This window comes from Pelophylax lessonae, assembly GCF_965119305.1.
Source record: "Pelophylax lessonae genome assembly, chromosome: 4".
Lineage (NCBI taxonomy): Eukaryota > Metazoa > Chordata > Amphibia > Anura > Ranidae > Pelophylax > Pelophylax lessonae.
In genome coordinates this window covers 281,344,378-281,352,933 of record NC_138771.1, presented here as the reverse complement: position 1 = coordinate 281,352,933, position 8,556 = coordinate 281,344,378, and positions in this window count along the sequence as shown.

Genomic DNA, 8,556 nt, shown 5'->3' with positions numbered 1-8,556 from the left:
CAAGTGTCTTACACATCACATAGTAATAAAAGGGGAGAAGAAAATATATCATATGACATATAATGATATGTAAAGTGGCGGTGTAGTATGCTTTATAAGCGGTGATGTAAACATGCATTCGTAGAGAACATAGGAAACAGAATGACAAACTAAAGTCACCTCCATAGTCCAACTATACCGATTTCCATGTATGCATACTTAGAGAAAATGAACAAAAATAACATTAACAAAATGTTCCTGACATATAGAATCAAAAAGAAAGAAAACATTGGTAGGGGGTATGACCCCCACGTAGACCACTGGGCGCTGATTTAAGGAAATCCTATAAGGTCTGAAATACATCAGACCGTGGACCAGTTCTCCCATTTTTTATGGAATATATGCATAGTGTCATATAAGGTGTGGTGAACCCTCTCCATACTTCTAATCGCCTCCATTCTTGACAATACCTGAGTCCAAGGGACCGTCTCCGACCGCCAGTTAAGGGCCACAGCCCATAGCACCGAGCAACATAGCGTATGCGCCAATCTTTGAGTTGGTGCCGGGGCACTAGGAATTTTAGCAAACAAAAGTCCCATCTGAGGGGTAATGGATATTCTGGAGTTCAACATTTGAGAGACTACTTCTGATGCTCTATTCCACACAGTCGTCAATCTACCGCACTCCCAAAAGGTGTGAAATATGGTGCCTGCGGCCCCACAGCCTCGAAAGCAACGGTCGGAGACTCCCTGGTAAAATCTATGAACCCTGTCTGGAGTAAAATACCACCTAGTGTGGAGCTTCACTACTGTGTCCTTTACTGACATGGATTTAGTACATTTATGCATATTTTGTAACATGGAGGACCATGATTCAACTGAAAATTCCACCCCAAGATCAGCCTCCCACGCCAGCATGGCCCGAGATTTGTCCGGGAGGTGAAGTCCATTAAGGTAACAGTATAATCTCGAGACCACTCCTCTATCTCTAGATGAGGTACGGCTGATAAGTTCAAATAAAGAGGATTCAAGGTTGCCCATTTTTGTAAATATTTTATTATATCTTTTCATGTGACAACACTTAAGAAATGACACTTTGCTACAATATAAAATAGTAAGTGTACAGCTTGTATAATAGTGTAAATTTGCTGTCCCCTCAAGAACAACTCAACACACAGCCAATAATGTCCAAACTGCTGGCAACAAAAGTGAGTACACCCCCAAGTGACAATGTCCAAATTGAGCCCAATTAGCCATTTTCCTTCCCCGGTGTCATGTGACTCGCTAGTGTTACAAGGTCTCAGGAATGAATGGGGAGCAGGTGTGTTAAATTTGGAGCTATCGCTCTCACTCTCTCATAATTGTCACTGGAAGTTCAACATGGCACCTCATGGCAAAGAACTCTGTGGGGATCTGAAAAAAAGAATTGTTGCTCTACATGAAGATGGCCTAGGCTATAAGAAGATTGCCAAGTTCCACCAAGAGCAGGCCTCGCCATGAAGAAGAAGTTGAGTGCACATGCTAAGTGTCATATCCAGAGGTTGTTTTCGGGAAATAGACATATGAGTGCTGCCAGCAATGCTGCAGATGTTGAAGGGGTGGGGGGTCAGCCTGTCAGTTCTCAGACCATATGCCACATACTGCATCAAATTGGTCTGCATGGCTGTTGTCCCAGAAGGAAGCCTTTTCTAAAGATGGTGCACAAAAAAGCCCTCAACCAGTTTGCTGAAGACAAGCAGACTAAGGACATGGATTACTGGAGCCATATCTTGTGGTCTGATGAGACCAAGGTAAACCTATTTGGTTCAGATGGTGTCAAGCGTGTGTGGTGGCAACCAGGTTAGGAGTACAAAGACAAGCGTGTCTTGTCTGGGGATGCATAAGTGCTGCCAGCATTGGGGAGCTACAGTTCACTAAGGGAACCCTGAATGCGGACATGTACTGTGACATACTGAAGCAAAGCATGATTCCCTCTCTTCAGAGACTGGGCCGCAGGGCAGTATTCCAACGTGATAACGACCCCAAACACACCTCCAAAATGACCACTGCCTTGCTAAAGAAGCTGAGGGTAAAGGTAATGGACTGACCAAGCATGTCTCCAGACCTAAACCCTATTGGGCTATCCTTAAACGGAAGGTGGAGGAGCGCAAGATCTCTAACATCCACCAGCTCCATGATGTCATCTTGGAGAAGTGGAAGAGTACTCCAGTGGCAACCTGTGAAGCTCTTGTGAACTCCATGCCCAAGAAAGTTAAGGCATAATATAAGGCATAAAAGGCAAAATATTGCCACTTTGTGCCAAATGTGGACATTTTCATCTAGGGGTGTACTCACTTTTGTTGCCAGTGGTTTAGACATTAATGGCTGTGTGTTGAGTTATTTTGAGGGGACAGCTAATTTACACTATTATACAAGCTGTACACTCACTACTTTACATCGTAGCAAAGTGTTATTTCTTCAGTGTTGCCACATGAAAAGATATAATAAAATATTTACAAAAATGTGAGGGATGAACTCAGTTTTGTGATATACTGTATATATATATATATATATATATATATATATATATATATATCTTTATTAATGGCGTGTGAGGAGGATGGGTTAGGTGTGTTTGTGAGTATATATATATACTAGTATATATATTCTAATAGATATCATTGTACATGATATTGTACATGATTTTGTACATGTCATTAGCAACAGCAAAATAACATTAACAGTTTTATCAATTAAATGTCTTCATCACATTACTAGTTAAGATGGCAGGTATTCACTTTAAGTGATGCTCTTACTGTTAAACTGCTAATGATGATTCAGCTGGTTCTGTCCTCTCAAGGAGGTGATTAGAGCACCTCTGGTAGTTTGAAGCACCTTTTTTGCATACTAATATTTTCCCATTTTCATTGTCTGAGAGAGAAGAGAATTGCATGTAGATGACTGCATGTGCACTGTTGTCATTGTTGGCCAAGAATCAAGGCAAGCCTCAAAGCTCTAGAGACTCATTCAAGGACTAGCAGATAAATATGACCTTTTGCAAGCCTTTCTTCAAAGTAAATAATTCTAGGTTAACACAAAATAATTCTGTACTAATATATATATATATATATATATATATATATATATATATATATATATATATATATATATATATATATATATATATATATTTCATCTTTTAGAACCAAATGTCGTTTACTAAAACTAGACAAAATGCATCACAAAACTTCCTGGTATTTTTTTAAAAAGCAAACTGTATATGTCTATTTAGGGCTTATATAAATTTTGCGGAACCTAATTTTCAATGGGCCCTGTGATCATCAATAAATGTACATGGGACTACAGATTCAAATGTGATTACCCACTTCAAAACAGGGCACTTTCAACCCCTTTCTGCCCAGACCAATTTTCATCATTCAGCGATGTTGCACTTTGACAATTGCAACCCTGTTTCCAAATTACATTTTTATCATTTTTTTTCCCACAAATAGAGCTTTCTTTTGGTGGTATTTAATCAACACTGGGTTTTTTATTTTTTTTGTTAAACAAATTAAAAAGCGACCAAAATTTTGAAAAAAAAAGTTTTTCTTTGTTTCTGCTATAAAATGTTGCTTTCCCCTTCACTGACGGTCACTGATGAGGCTGCACTAAGGAACACTAATGAGTCTGCACTGATGGGCACTCATAAAGGCACTGATAAGGTGGCACTGATGAGCACTGATGAGGAGGCACTAATATGCAGCACTAGTAGGCGGCACTGATATGCAGCACTGATGGGCACTGATAGGCGGCACTGATGGGCACTGATAGGTGGCAATGATAGGTGGCACTGATGGGCACTAATAGGTGGCACTGATAGACAGCTGTGATGAGGAGGTACTGACAGGCATTACTGATGGGCACTGATTGGCATATGTGATGGCCACTGACAGGCATTACTGATGGGCAGTGGGTACCGATTGGCATTTTTTATATGCACTGATTGGCATATGATGGCCACTGATTGGCATCTGATGGGCACTGATTGATATCTGTGATGGGCACCTCGGATGGGGGCTACGCTGATAATCAATGCACTTTTCATCAGTGCAAACCACCCCTGTCAGGAGAGATGCCGATCTGCTCTCCTCTGCTCACACCGATTACCGGTACTTCCTGGTTACCCCTATGATCACCTGTAGTTGGCCTATGTCATAGGCTCTTTACCAAGATCGGAGATGTGGGTTGTCAGATCGACACAACGCACCACCGATCGCCACTCTGAGCAGCTTATCCTGCTAGGCATCATATGATGCCCAGTCAGGATAACTCAGCCACCTTGCGGACATGGTAAAAAACTACAAATAAGAATTTAAAATACTTGATTTTTATTGCTTTTACCTGTAATTTTAAGGTATTATCATGGTCTCTTTAGAAACATGAACTAAGTGCCTGAGTTTGGCATCATTGTTGGAACCATGGCACAAATTCAGGACATGATTAAATCCTAAATATATTAGGATGCATACTTTTAGGAAAAAACCCAAAAAACAGGAAGCACGTTTTGTAGTCCTCTTGCATGACTACGGTACAGTTGTGTTTGCTACATTAAGTGCACCCCTGGAATAACAGCAAAATGATGTTTACTATTCGAGGCTGATTTGTGTTTTACCATCATTTCAGTGGAATGATATTGGAGACTACGGAGCCGTGTCAAAGAATGGGGCATGAGCATATGTGGATTGCAATTAACAGTTGAGGATACACATACACTCCCAGAGCCTTGGGAATTTGCAGTTTGTACACATTGCCCTGACCCTTAACCCTGAGTTTTTCCACAGCCTATGCTTCCACTGATTACTCTGACACATCATATAAATAATAAAACATCTTTGAACAGAAAAGGCAATACTGGCAAATGATTTTTTTTTTTTGTAATTGAGAAACAATAGAAAATATATTTATGCAAACAGCATATACTAATAACATAGCTAGTTATTAAAACTAAATAGAGCATTGAGCCTAATGCACAAACACTGGAGCAAATAAAAAATAATTACAATAATGGGCCATACATCCATTTTTTCCTTTAGATTTTCCAAAACCATATAATATGAGGTCAAATCGAAACACTTTCAGTTTGTATGCAATCAGGCAGGCCCTTGCACTACATAGTTGAAGGTAAATCTAAGTCCCCGTTCACACTGGGGCGACCTGTCAGGCGACCTGGTCGCCTGACAGGTTGCCGTAGGACGCCTGGCATAGAGAAGCTGTGGACCCATTCTAATAGGAGCGACACAAGTCGCTCCGACTTAGAAAAAGGGTCCGGAGCTTCTTTGGGGCGACCTGAAGCGACCTGCATTGACTTCAATGTTATGAAGTCCGTGCCGGCCGCTCCGAGGTCGCGGTGCGAGAAGTCGGATCACCCCAGTGTGAACAGGGCCTAAAGGAAATCTAACAACAAAAGTTGTATAGTGTGTATCCGCCTTAACTGTATAAACCAATAGAATGCTTGCTTTTATTTGTAATCTATGTAAGAAAAAAACATATAGAAGTCGACCCCTGGCAACATCCTTATATTCCTTTTTTCCATTTTTATTACACAGTTACATGTGAAAAAGGAATAAAGCTTAATTACAGGAAAGATCAGAGAACTATTCTACTTGAACTTGTCACATTGATAAAAAATGTCAAAGTTAAATAAATATTAAAATGCTATAACTTAAAACGAAAATACATTAGAGATAATTGCGTAATATATACAGATTTCTCTTTAATCTCTTATGCAATATGCAAAATCGTACTAAATAAGAACACATTTTTTTTTATTTTTATCCTTTCTCCAGTTTTCTCAAAAGAAAATACATGTTTTAGTGATTAAAAGGAATAAATCATATTAATTCAGCCACTGGACTGATTTTATTCAAAGTCATGGATTCAATTTAAGTGCAGGTGCTCGGGTACTGCATATGGTGGATTTAAATCTTTGCAAGTTAAAAAAAAGGGGAAATTATAAGGGCAAATTTTAAAAGAAAAAGGCCAGCTTTGGTGAGGCTCAAATCTGTTTTACTAATGGTTATATACACACAGGTGCGAAACAAAGGCTTTGCGTAGGGCTTTCAAACATGGGGAAACAAGTCTTAAAATGTCAATCTAAAGCCATTATGATGTTAGGTGGGGTTTTAACAGCATACACTACTAGTGTGGATTACCTAATAAAAACCTATAGCAGCTCATGGAGTGTAACATCACTCACAGTTACTTGACTGGCCATGAAATAAAAAAAAAATGAAATGTCTGAAAAACAATGATAGAAGTACATGTATCAGTCGTTTCAAAGACAATATAAAAGTATCTTCATGATAATGCGAAAAAAAAAAAAAAATCAAACAAATTAGGCTGCCCTTTGAGGTCTTCAAAGGCTACCAAATAATGATACCTTAATGAATGGAAATGTAAGTCATGCTTGAAGAACTAGAGAATGGCACAGCCAGTAAGACAAAAACCAGGCCCCATCAAAGTATGATCATGTGCTTTGCAGGGCAGCCTGCAAATAAACTGTATAACATTATTGAGTACATTTCATTCCAGACATGCTGCTGCCTGAGAAATGAAATCATATGCTGCTCACACAGAAAATCATTGTGTATGTATGGGGATATGTATGTATTATACATAGTAGTAAATAATAATGTACTTTTGATGAATTTTGTAAACAGTTTTTTCTCTCTGCTAGTTTGTTGGTTCCATTATGTGCATGAGATACTTATTAACTCACCACACTCCCGCACATGAGCTTGCATGCATCCTGCCATTTATTGACACTTGATGACTGGCTGAAAAGTTGTGTGTATCACTTGCCTAAAGTGATTGTAGCTGTGCAACAAAAACAATTGAGTAGTGTCCATAATACGTTTGTTATTTGCGCTAACATTCACATTTTCAAGCTTTCAGGGTGTTCTCCCTTCTTCAAGGTCCAAGCAGTACTAATACACAAAGTTTAAAGCTGGATAAACACTATACAACTTTTGTGGTTAGAGTTCCTTTAGATTTACCTTCAACTATGTAGTGCAAAGGCCTGCCTGATTACATACAAATTTAAAGTGTTTAGATTTGACCTCATATTATATGGTTTTGGTAAATCTAAAGAAAAAAATCTAAAGACAATTGTATAGTGTGTATGGCCCATTAGCAGAATGTGAATAAGACAATCTCAAAGAAGTAAAAAAAAAATTACAAGCTTACACGGCAATGGTAATAAAACTTGGATAGTAAGATAAGGCAGGGAGAGGGCTATGGACTGGGAAGGAGGTTAGGACTAATTTACACAGACGCACCATTAACCACTTAAGCCCCGGAAGATTTTACCCCCTTTCTGACCAGGGGGTATTTTGCGATTCGGCACTGTGTGACTTTAACGGACAATTGCGCGGTCGTGCAACGCTGTACCTAAACTAATTTGACGTCCTTTTTTTCCCACAAACAGAGCTTTCTTTTGGTGGTATTTGATCACCTGTGCAATTTTTTAATCATGTGCTATAATCAAAAAAAGAGCGACAATTTTGCAAAAATAACAATATTTTTCACATTTTTTTATATGAAATTCCCCCCCAAAAAAAATTAAAAATCAAAATGTTTTAAAATTTTTGGCCAATTTGTTTTCTGCTACCTATGTTTGGTAAAAAAAAAATCACAATAAGCGTATTTTGATTGGTTTGCGCAAAAGTTATTGCGTTTACTAACTGAGGGAAAGATTTTTGTCATTTTTGTTGTTTTTATTTTAACGAGTAATGGCGGCGATCTGCGATTTTTTTGCGGGACTGCGACATTGCGGCGGGCAGATCGGACCCTTGACTGACATTTTTGACACTTTTGGGGGTACCAGTGACATTACTACAGTAATCAGTGCTATACATATGCACTGTTACTGTAAAAATGACACTGGCAGGGAAGGGGTTAACTTTATTAGAGATGCAGTGACTATGTGTGTCCCTAGGGGCGTGCTTCTTACTGTGCAGGGATGTGACTGTGTGTGTAACAGCACAGATCAGCGGTCCTACATAGCAGGACCGTTAGATCAGTGCTTTTACACAGGGAAGAATGAAAGGCGGCTTTGTTTACACTAGCCGCCTGCCTTTCTCCCTTCACAGCACACGCATGGAGGTGTCCGTGAAAGAGCCGAGGCAGGAGGGCCCGCCCGCTATTGGCTCCCAGGCTAGTGACGTACCGGTACGTCACTTTGCCTGGCCGGGGCTGACGGCCGCATTATACAGTATGTACTTGTGGCGGTCGGCAACCGGTTAAAGAGCATAAGGAAGATGATTTCTGTACCCCTGCAGGACATCATTTCTCACAACCAGATCACACTATGGAAGACATGAATGTTTTACGTGATTCGGTACACGCATGCATAATGAGAAGCTTCAACACACAATCTATTAAATTATACTGTTTTTTGTAAATACTATAGGTTTATTTTTCTAATAATGTCTATATATCTGTTTAAACATTTGAACTGTATTAACCACTAAAGGACGGAAGGTTTTACCCCCTTAATGACCAGGCCATTTTTTGCAATTTGGCACTGTGTAACTTTAAC